At 44.7% G+C, this 9702-nt stretch overlaps 1 protein-coding gene across 4 annotated transcripts in view; it reads right to left on the bottom strand.

The window, feature by feature from the left end:
• frmpd4 (FERM and PDZ domain containing 4) overlaps nt 1-9702 on the bottom strand; it is a 583956-nt gene that overhangs the window by 233661 nt on the left and 340593 nt on the right. The gene's annotated exons all lie outside the window — the stretch shown is intronic.

Raw genomic sequence — 9702 nt, 5'->3', positions numbered from 1 at the left:
ATGGGCTCATCGGGGATGGCCAGTGTGGTATGTGGTGGATTGTGTCTCACTAACTTCATTGAGTTTTTTGAGGGGGTGACAAAGAAGATTGATGAAGGTAGGATGGTGGATGTTGTATACATGGTTATTTTAATAAGGCCCCACGGTAGGTTGATCCAGAAGATTAAGATGTGCAGGATTCACGATGACTTGGCTATATGAATTGGCCTAGAACTGGCTTATTCATAGGAGTTGTGGTGGAAGTTAGATATTCTGGCTGGAGGTCCGTGACCACTGGGGTTCCACAGCGATCCAGGTGACAGGTATTAATGACTTGGACGTATATGTAAATGGGTTGGTCAGTAAGTTGCTGATGACACCAAATTGGATGAGTTGCAGAAGACTATCGGAACACAGTTACCAGCCTTGGAGGGCATCTACAACACACGATGCCTCAGAAACGCCACCAGCATCCACAAAGACTCTTCACACCCCTGCAATAGTCTGTTCGAACTTCTACCATCAGGCAGACGCTACAAGGCCTTCTACGCCCGCACCTCCAGACACAGGAACAGCTTCATCCCCAGGGCCATAGCTGCCATGAACCGGTCCTGCTGAGCCGGATGGTCACATCGCACAGCGAACCGGCACAGATCTACTTGCACTTTATTCTGTTTTAAAACTGTTTCGAATTTGTTTCATTGGGTTGTTTAAATGAATACTGACTAGCTAATTAATTTATTGCATCGTATGGGAGGTGCATTCCCAATCTCGTTGTACCCCTGGACAATGACAATAAAGATATATTGTATTGTATTGTATTGTATTGTTGTGTATAATACTGTCAGAAGATACAGTGGGACACTGATCACCCCAGAAAAATGGGGAAAGAAATGGAAGATGGAGTTTAACCCGAGCAAGTGTGAGATGTCACACTTTGGGAAGTTGAATGTAAGGAGAGAGTACACAGTGAATGGCTAGACCCTGAGCAGCAATTATGTGAAGATGGATCTTGGAGCACAAGTTCAGAACTCACTGAAGGCAGGAGCACAAATAGATAGAGTGGTAAAGAAGTGGTAGAGTGGTGTGCTTGCCTTTATTACTAGGGGCATTAAATATAAGAATCAGGAAGTCATGCTGCAGTTCTATGGGACTTTGGTTCGGCCCCATTTGGAGTTCTTATCGCCTCAATCCAAGAAAGATGTGAAGAGGGTGCAGACGAGGTTTACCAGAAAGCTGTCTGGATTAGAGGGTTTCAGCAACAGGGAGAGGTTATATAGACTTGGTTTTCTCTGGATCGTCGAGGTTGAGGGGAGACTTGACATGAGAATATACAATTACGAGAGGCATAGAACAGGTAGACAGTCAGATCCTTTTGTCCAGAATGGAAAAGTCCAACACTAGAGGGCGTAGTTATAAGGTGAGAGGGAAAAGTTTAATGGTGAAGATAGACACAAAATGCTGGAGTAACTGGCAGCATCTCTGGATAGAAGGAACGGGTGACGTTTCGGGTCGAGACGCTTCTTTGGGGCACGTTTTTCACACATAGAGTGGTGAGGGCCTGGAATGCATTGCCAGGGGTGGTGATGGAGATAGATACGATAGCGGCATTTAATAGGCTTTTAGATAGGCACATGCAAGTGCAGGTAATAGAAGGATATGTATCATGTACAGGCAGATGACCTAGATCTGTTTAACTAGGCATCTTGTTCAGCACAAACATTGTGGGCCAAAGAACCCATTCTTCTGCTGCACTGTTCTACGCTCGATATGCTGCCTGGCCTGCTGAATTCCTCCACCACTTTGCGTTTTGCTCAAGGTCCCAGCATCTGCAGTTTCTTGTGTCTACTTAAGCAATCATCTTGTGGCTCCATAAATGATCATCAGTAGCCACCTTTGTGGAGTTCAAATTATCATTCCCGCACACAAAGTTCCCCCACTCAGTAGGGATGAGGGCAGGAACACTGAAAACGATAAGGCCAACAGCACTCCCCTGCGATCCTGTTTCAAATAATCAAGGATCACAGATTGTCTATGCTTCAGTTATTCACCTCTCTGACCCTCTGTCCCATGATAAAAGATCGCTAAACCTGAACGACATTGAATGCTGGCTGGCTACATCAGCAAAGAGGTCCTTCTGCAGCAATAGGAGCAAAAAGGTCCTTCTGCACTTGTACAGGGCCCTAGTGAGACCGCACCTGGAGTACTGTGTGCAGTTTTGATCTCCAAATTTGAGGAAGGATATTCTTGCTATTGAGGGCGTGCAGCGTAGGTTCACTAGGTTAATTCCCGGAATGGCGGGACTGTCGTATGTTGAAAGACTGGAGCGGCTAGTCTTGTATACACTGGAATTTAGAAGGATGAGAGGGGATTTTATCGAAACATATAAGATTATTAAGGGGTTGGACACGTTAGAGGCAGGAAACATGTTCCCAATGTTTGGGGGAGTCCAGAACAAGGGGCCACAGTTTAAGAATAAGGGGTAGGCCATTTAGAACGGAGATGAGGAAAAACTTTTTCAGTCAGAGAGTTGTAAATCTGTGGAATTCACTGCCTCAGAAGGCAGTGGAGGCCAAGTCTCTGAATGCATTCAAGAGAGAACTAGATAGAGCTCTTAAGGATAGCAGAGTCAGGGGGTATGGGGAGAAGGCAGGAACGGGGTACTGATTGAGAATGATTAGCCATGATCACATTGAATGGTGGTGCTGGCTCGAAGGGCCGAATGGCCTCCTCCTGCACCTATTGTCTATTGTCTATTGTCTACCAAACATTCTCTTACCTTCTAACTGCTATTCCCAATTTAATTCTACTTCAAAACCAGCCCTGGGGCAATCATGTAAAAAACTGCAACCTGTCCAAAGGTTGCAATGGAATGCCAAGGGAGACGCTGAAATTCAGCAGTTCCTTAATCAGGGTAAAAGTAATTCAACGGCAAAATTGACCATTATTATTTAAAATGTTCAGGCAGGTACAGATATTCACATGTAGCACAACAGAACAATAATTGGAATGTGCAAAAAACATGTTTGACACTGATATAAACGATAATACACAATGCAGAATGATTAAAAGAGAAATGTTTTTATGTGGTAAACAATATTCTCTGTCAAGCTAGCACTCATCCATGTTTGAAGCCAAAACTCTGTCCATCTACTGTTATGGTTATGCTACTAATGCCAGTGAATTATTTTACATTTGTGACAGACTTTGATTTACTAAAGGAATTAGTGTGCAAATCTGTTTTTTTTTTTTCTGATCAAGTCAAAATTAAAAGCATTGCATAAGTCACATCTGGACAGTGCATTACGTGCATGTAACATATTTTTGTGACTTTTGCAATGCCACTCCAATTTGACACTGCGAAGTGTAAACAAAACATAGATTTCTTTTAAATTGGGTAAAAAAACAAGATGTTTTCACCAAAACCAAATCTAGAGGTGCACGAGGAGGCAATGTGCAGGGCAAACAGGCCATAGCTGAGAAGGTTGTCGAAGGACATGTGGTTGCGAATGGGGGGAAAGAGCAGAATAGAAAACATGTGGTGAAAAGGACTCTGTAACTAAGGGGATAGATAGCTCCCTCTGCAGCTAAGAGTTAGAAAGCCACAGAGAAACACACAAGAGTCTCCAGTGCCGGAATCTTGAGTTGGAAAATAATCCTGACCCACAACTTTGTCATAAGTCATAAGTGATAGGAGCAGAATTAGGACATTCGACCTATCAAGTCTACACCGCCATTCAATCATGGCTGATATATCTCTTCCTCCTAACCCCATTCTCCTGCCTTCTCCCCATGACCCCTGACACCTGTACTAATCAAGAATCTATTTATCTCTCCCTTAAATATATCCATTGACTTGGCCTCCACAGCCTTCTGTGGCAAAGAATTCTAAAGATTCACTCTGAGAAACCCTCTGACTAAATAAATTCCTGTTCCTTTCTAAAGGAACGTCCTTTAATTCTGAAGCTAGGACTATGACCTGGAGTCCAAGACTCTCTCACCATTGGAAACATCCTCTCCACATCCATGCCTGTCCATTCCCTCCACAGATGCTGCCTGACCCATTGATGGAAAGGGATCAACAGGAAATATAACAGCCTAAATATAAATACAGTAGATGTATATTATATGTGAAAGGAGAAGAATAAGGTAAGGGAGCAAATAGAGTCAGAGAACAGCAGTCTAAAAAGATGGTCAACTTGCAAGTAAGGGGAAATCCTTTTTAAAATCACCTAAACTGTATGCCAATGCATGTAGAGGAAATACCCTGTGGGTCAGGCAGCCCCTGAAGTGAATAAGGCAGATATAACATTCAAAGTCAATAATAATAATAATAATAATGCATTACATTTATATAGCGCTTTTCAAACACTCAAAGACGCTTTACAGGGATTACTAGAACATAGAGAAGTGAATAAATAGATAAATAAGTAAACTAACAGAAAAGGGAGACAGAGGTGAGGTGACGGTCAGTGGTTGAAGGCAGTGCTGAACAGGTGAGACTTCAGTGATGTTTTGAATGTGGTGAGTGAGGAGGAGTCTCTGACGGTTTGGGGTAGTGAGTTCCAGAGGGTGGGAGCAGCGATGGAGAAAGCCCTGTCCCCCCAGGATCAATGGTGTTTTGTTCTTTCTAACTTCCAATGAAAGGTCATCTACCTGAAACATTAACTTTCATCCTCTCTCACCCAAGATTTTACTTGGCCAGGTGTGTATTTCAAGTATCCAATGTGTTTATTTTGGGCAGAGATATTGTTCTACATTGTTGTTTAACAATGTGACGCATTGAAAATGGCATTCAACATGGTGCAGCAAAAATATACAACATCGAACATGGAACAGCACAGTCGAGTTGCAGCCTTACAGTGCTCACAGCGCTGGAGACCCAGGTTCGATCCTGACAATGGGTGCTGTCTGTACGGAGTTTGTACGTGTGGGTTTTCTCCAGGAACTTCGGTTTCCTCCCACACTCCAAAGACGTTTTTTTGACTAATTGGTTAATTGGCTTGGTATAAATGTAAACAATTGTCCCCAGTGTAGGATAGTGTTAGTGTGCGTCGATCGCTGGTCGGTGTGGACTCGGTGGGCCGAAGGACCCGTTTCCACGTTGTATCTCTAAACAAAGCACAGGAACAGGCCCTTCGGCCTTTAATGTCTGTGAAGAACATGATGCCAATCTCTTACCTTCCTGTAAAGCTATATGCCTACCCAAAAGTCACTGAAATAACACTATTGGATCTACCTCAAACAGCAACCCCAGCAGTGAGTTCCAGTCACTCGCTACTCTATTATATTCTGCTGTAAGACAAAATGAATGCCCATGGGACTCTGTGCTTGAATTAAGACACGAGGGCACAACTGAGATTGAAGGAAGAGGCATCCATCCAAGAAAGAGGCAGCAGAGGAGTACTTGAGAAGAGAGAATGTGAAGGAAAGTGAGAATACAATTAACAAGTCAAGAATTCGAAGAGCTATGAAATTGAAATATCAAGGAACCTATTTTAAAAACATCCCAATAAAAAAAGGTTGGATAGAAATTGGGCCCTTAAGGAACACCACAGGTAAGGGCATTGAGGTGGCAGAAACAGCAGATCAATTCTCCACCCCAGAGGGCAGTGGAGGCCAAATCACCGGATGGATTAAAGAGAGAGTTAGATAGAGCTCTAGGGGCTAGTGGAATCAAGGGATATGGGGAGAAGGCAGGCACAGGTTACTGATTGTGGATGATCAGCCATGATCACAATGAATGGCGGTGCTGCCTCGAAGGGCCGAATGGCCTCCTTCTGCACCTATTTTCTATGTTTCTATGTTTAATATTTCTCTTTGATATTTAACAGGGCGATCAAACAGATGGACATGAAATTGAAGGTGAGAAGAGTAATGAAATGAGTGAATTTAAAATAGGAAAATGGGACATGTTTAAATAAACATCAAATTCAGAGAATAAAAGGGTGGCAAGGTGGCACAGCGGTAGAGTTGCTGCCTTACAGCGCCAGTGACCCGGGCTCGATCCCGACTATGGGTGCAGTCTGTACGGAGTTCGTACGTTCTCCCCATGACTGCGTGGGTTTTCTTTGAGATCTTCAGTTTCCTCCCACACTCCAAAGACGTACAGGTTTGTAGGTTAATTGGCCCTCATGTGTGTAGGATAGTGTTAATGTGCGGGGACCGCTGGTCGGTGCGGACTCGGTGGGCCGAAGGGCCTGTTTCCACGCTGTGTCTCTCAACTGAACTAAACTAAAAAGCCATGGTTTAGATTGACTGGCTCCACACATTTAAAAAAAGAGCAGAGGGATTGCACAGGGATGACTCCCCATAATCAGTCATCCATTGGAAAAATATGCCCTTATCATTCAAATTGCTGCTTGGACCTCATGAATTGCATTTGTCAGGAGATTGGAAGGGAGTTTGGAGGCTTTCGCAGCATTGCCCCAGTATTGATGCATAAATCCAAAATCGGAATTTGCAACAACAGTTTACGATGTACCGGAATTTGATTGGCACTCTTTGTGTGGCCCCTGGCATTCAATAAAAATCACCCACAGAGTTGGAGGAAAAGAGATCTTGAACAGTCCGAAGAATGGTGGGAATGCCAAGCAGAATGTCAGTGGTGTAGGGGGGCAGTGAGAGGAGGGGCTTATCCAATGTAGATGGGGGCTACTGGCAGAGAAATGAAGGGGAAGGTTGAGGAAAACACGAGAAACTCTGAAAGGGAGGCCAATACCTCAAACTCCAGCTTTAACAATGGTCCAGGTACTGACAAATTCCTACAAAAATAGTGGCAAAGCAAGTCAAGATCAACAGTTATGACCGTTCCATGATCAATAGACAATAGACAATAGACAATAGGTGCAGGAGGAGGCCATTCAGCCCTTCGAGCCAGCACTACCATTCAATGTGATCATGGCTGATCAGTCTCAATCAGTACCCCGTTCCTGCCTTCTCCCCATACCCCCTGACTCCGCTATCCTTAAGAGCTCTATCTAGCTCTCTCTTGAATGCATTCATAGAATTGGCCTCCACTGCCTTCTGAGGCAGAGAATTCCACAGATTCACAACTCTCTGACTGAAAAAGTTTTTCCTCATCTCCGTTCTAAATGGCCTACCCCTTATTCTTAAACTGTGGCCCCTGGTTCTAGACTCCCCCAGTATTGGGAACATGTTTCCTGCTTCTAACGTGTCCAACCCCTTACTTATGGAGAGTCTGGATGCAGTGAACAATGCAGCACCAGCTGTCCCAGAAGGTCCTCCAGCCACACTTTGAGACCTGGTCACCACACCCTCCAGGCAACAACCTCTGCAGGAAGGCCTGGGTTCAACTGAACAGCCTACCAACTGGTGCTGGTCGCTTCGCAGCCAACATGAAAAGACGGGGCATTGCAGACACTGACCTCTGTCCTTGTGGTCAAGTACTGACCAACAAAAATGCCCTAAGGGAATGTGCTGTGACAGGACCTCCCTGCCCACTATCCCAACTTGATAACCCCCCAATTAGAGACCTACCTCACCAATCGCCACTTTTGATTGTTGTAGTTGACATACGAAAGAAGAATGTATATAATTAGTGCATCTTGCGATCTTGGATCAGAGGCACAGTGCACTCGGACAGAATGTCAAGGGGTGCACCAAAAATGCACAAGACATCAAACATCCAATTGCATTTAGTGATAAACTTCTCTTCTATATACTTGGATACATCGCACGACATGAAAGAATTTCCAAGCCATAAAATATCCCTTGTTCAAGATGACCGGAACTATTCAGATATTTGTGCAATATATTTAAGTTTGTCAGGTATTCCTCACCAGGGCTTAAAGGTTTCAGATGTCAATTTTAAAATCAGAAATCCACTCAAGAAACAAATTACGAATTGCATCAATAAGCAATGTTTTAAAAATTATTTTGAAACTTTATTTAAACAGCCTGCGAAAGTTATACCAAAGGAAAACAAACCAGTCTGAAGAAGGGTCTCGACCCGAAACGTTGCCCAGTCCTTCTCTCCCGAGATGCTGCCTGACCCGCTGAGTTACCCCAGCATTTTGTGTCCACCTTCGATTTATACCAGCATCTGCAGTTTGTTTCCTGCACAAACCACTACTGAATGGGCTCAGCTGATCAGGCAGCATTTATATGAAGGGAAATTGAAAGATGAAGTTTTGGGTCAGGACACAAAGAGATTTTTTATCACTACATTGGGAGAACGAGGGTGACTGGAGAGAGAATAAGGCCCCTCAGGAACCAAAGCGGTCACCTCTGTGTGGAGCCGCAGGGGATGAGAAGAGTACCCAAGATGGCTGAGCTGCCATGCGGCTGTGGCTCGCCGGCAGTCTGTTTGTCCTTTTTCTTTTTTTGTCTATGTGTTAGTGTTAGATGTGTGTAGTAGTTTATTTTTAGCTGTGTATATGTGGGGGAGGGTGAAGGGGGGGGGGGGGGGGGGGTGGTGGTGGGGGTGGGGGAAACCTTTCTTTTTTAAAAAATCTCTTCCTCGAGGCGCGGCACGGCCTTCCATCGCCCGGCGCGGCTCGGCCGCGGGACCTTCCATCTCCTTGTGGGGGCTGCGCGAGTCGGTCGCCTCGGCAGAAGGCGAGCTGTCTGTCCGTGGGAGAAGCATGGGGGAGGAGAGAAGAATTTTTTTTGCCTTCCATCACAGTGAAGAGGTGTCTGGAGGAATCACTGTGATGGATGTTTGTGTTAAAATTGTGTGTCTTGTGTCTTTTACTCTGTACTGTTGTGGCTGTGTGGCAAATGATTTTCGTTCCATTAATTTTGAATGACAATAAAGGTAATTCAGATTCAGATTTTCAGTGAGTATTTTTCCTCTGTTTTTTACTGTGGAGAAAGACATGGAGACTGGGAAACTTGAGACAATCAATGGAAGTGTCTTGACGACAATCAGTATTGAGGTGGAGGAGCCTCTGAACATCCTAAGGCTTATCAAGGAAGACAAACGTCCCGGACATGATCAGATATGTCCGAGGAAGCTGTGGCAAAATTAGAGAATAAATTGCAGGAACCCTGGCTGAGATATATGAAACAATTATTAGATACAGCTGAGGTGTCAGAAGACGAGAGGGTGGCTAATGTGATGCCTCTCTTTAAGAAGGGCTGCAAGTAAAAGCCTGGGAACTATAGACCAATTAGCCTAACATCATGGTAGACTAGTTACTGGAGCTTATTCTGATGGATGATTATATATGCATTTGGAAGGAGAGGTGTTTTAGATTTAGATTTTTTTAGATTTAGATATACAGCGCGGAAACAGGCCCTTCGGCCCACCGGGTCCGTGCCGCCCAGCGATCCCCGCACATTAACACTATCCTATACCCACTAGGGACAATTTTTACATTTGCCCAGCCAATTAACCTACATACCTGTGCGTCTTTGGAGTGTGGGAGGGAACCGAAGATCTCGGAGAAAACCCACGCAGGTCACGGGGAGAACGTACAAACTCCGTACAGACGGCGCCCGTAGTCAGGATCGAACCTGAGTCTCCGGCGCTGCATTCGCTGTAAGGCAGCAACTCTACCGCTGCGCCACCGTGCCGCCCACACGGTGTTTAGGAATAGTTAGCATGATTTTATGTGTGGGAGATGGTATCTCATGAATATGAGTTTTCTGAAGTAACCAAAAAGGTTGATGGCAGCTAAACCAGGGACATTGTCTGTATGGATTTCAGCATGGCATTTGATAAGGTTCCACATGGTAGGCTGCTCTGGAAGGTTATTT

The sequence above is a fragment of the Rhinoraja longicauda genome, chromosome 12 (genome assembly GCF_053455715.1).
Source record: "Rhinoraja longicauda isolate Sanriku21f chromosome 12, sRhiLon1.1, whole genome shotgun sequence".
Taxonomy (NCBI): domain Eukaryota; kingdom Metazoa; phylum Chordata; class Chondrichthyes; order Rajiformes; family Arhynchobatidae; genus Rhinoraja; species Rhinoraja longicauda.
The sequence above is the reverse complement of the archived record's forward strand: the minus strand, read 5'-3'. Positions and strand labels throughout refer to the sequence as shown.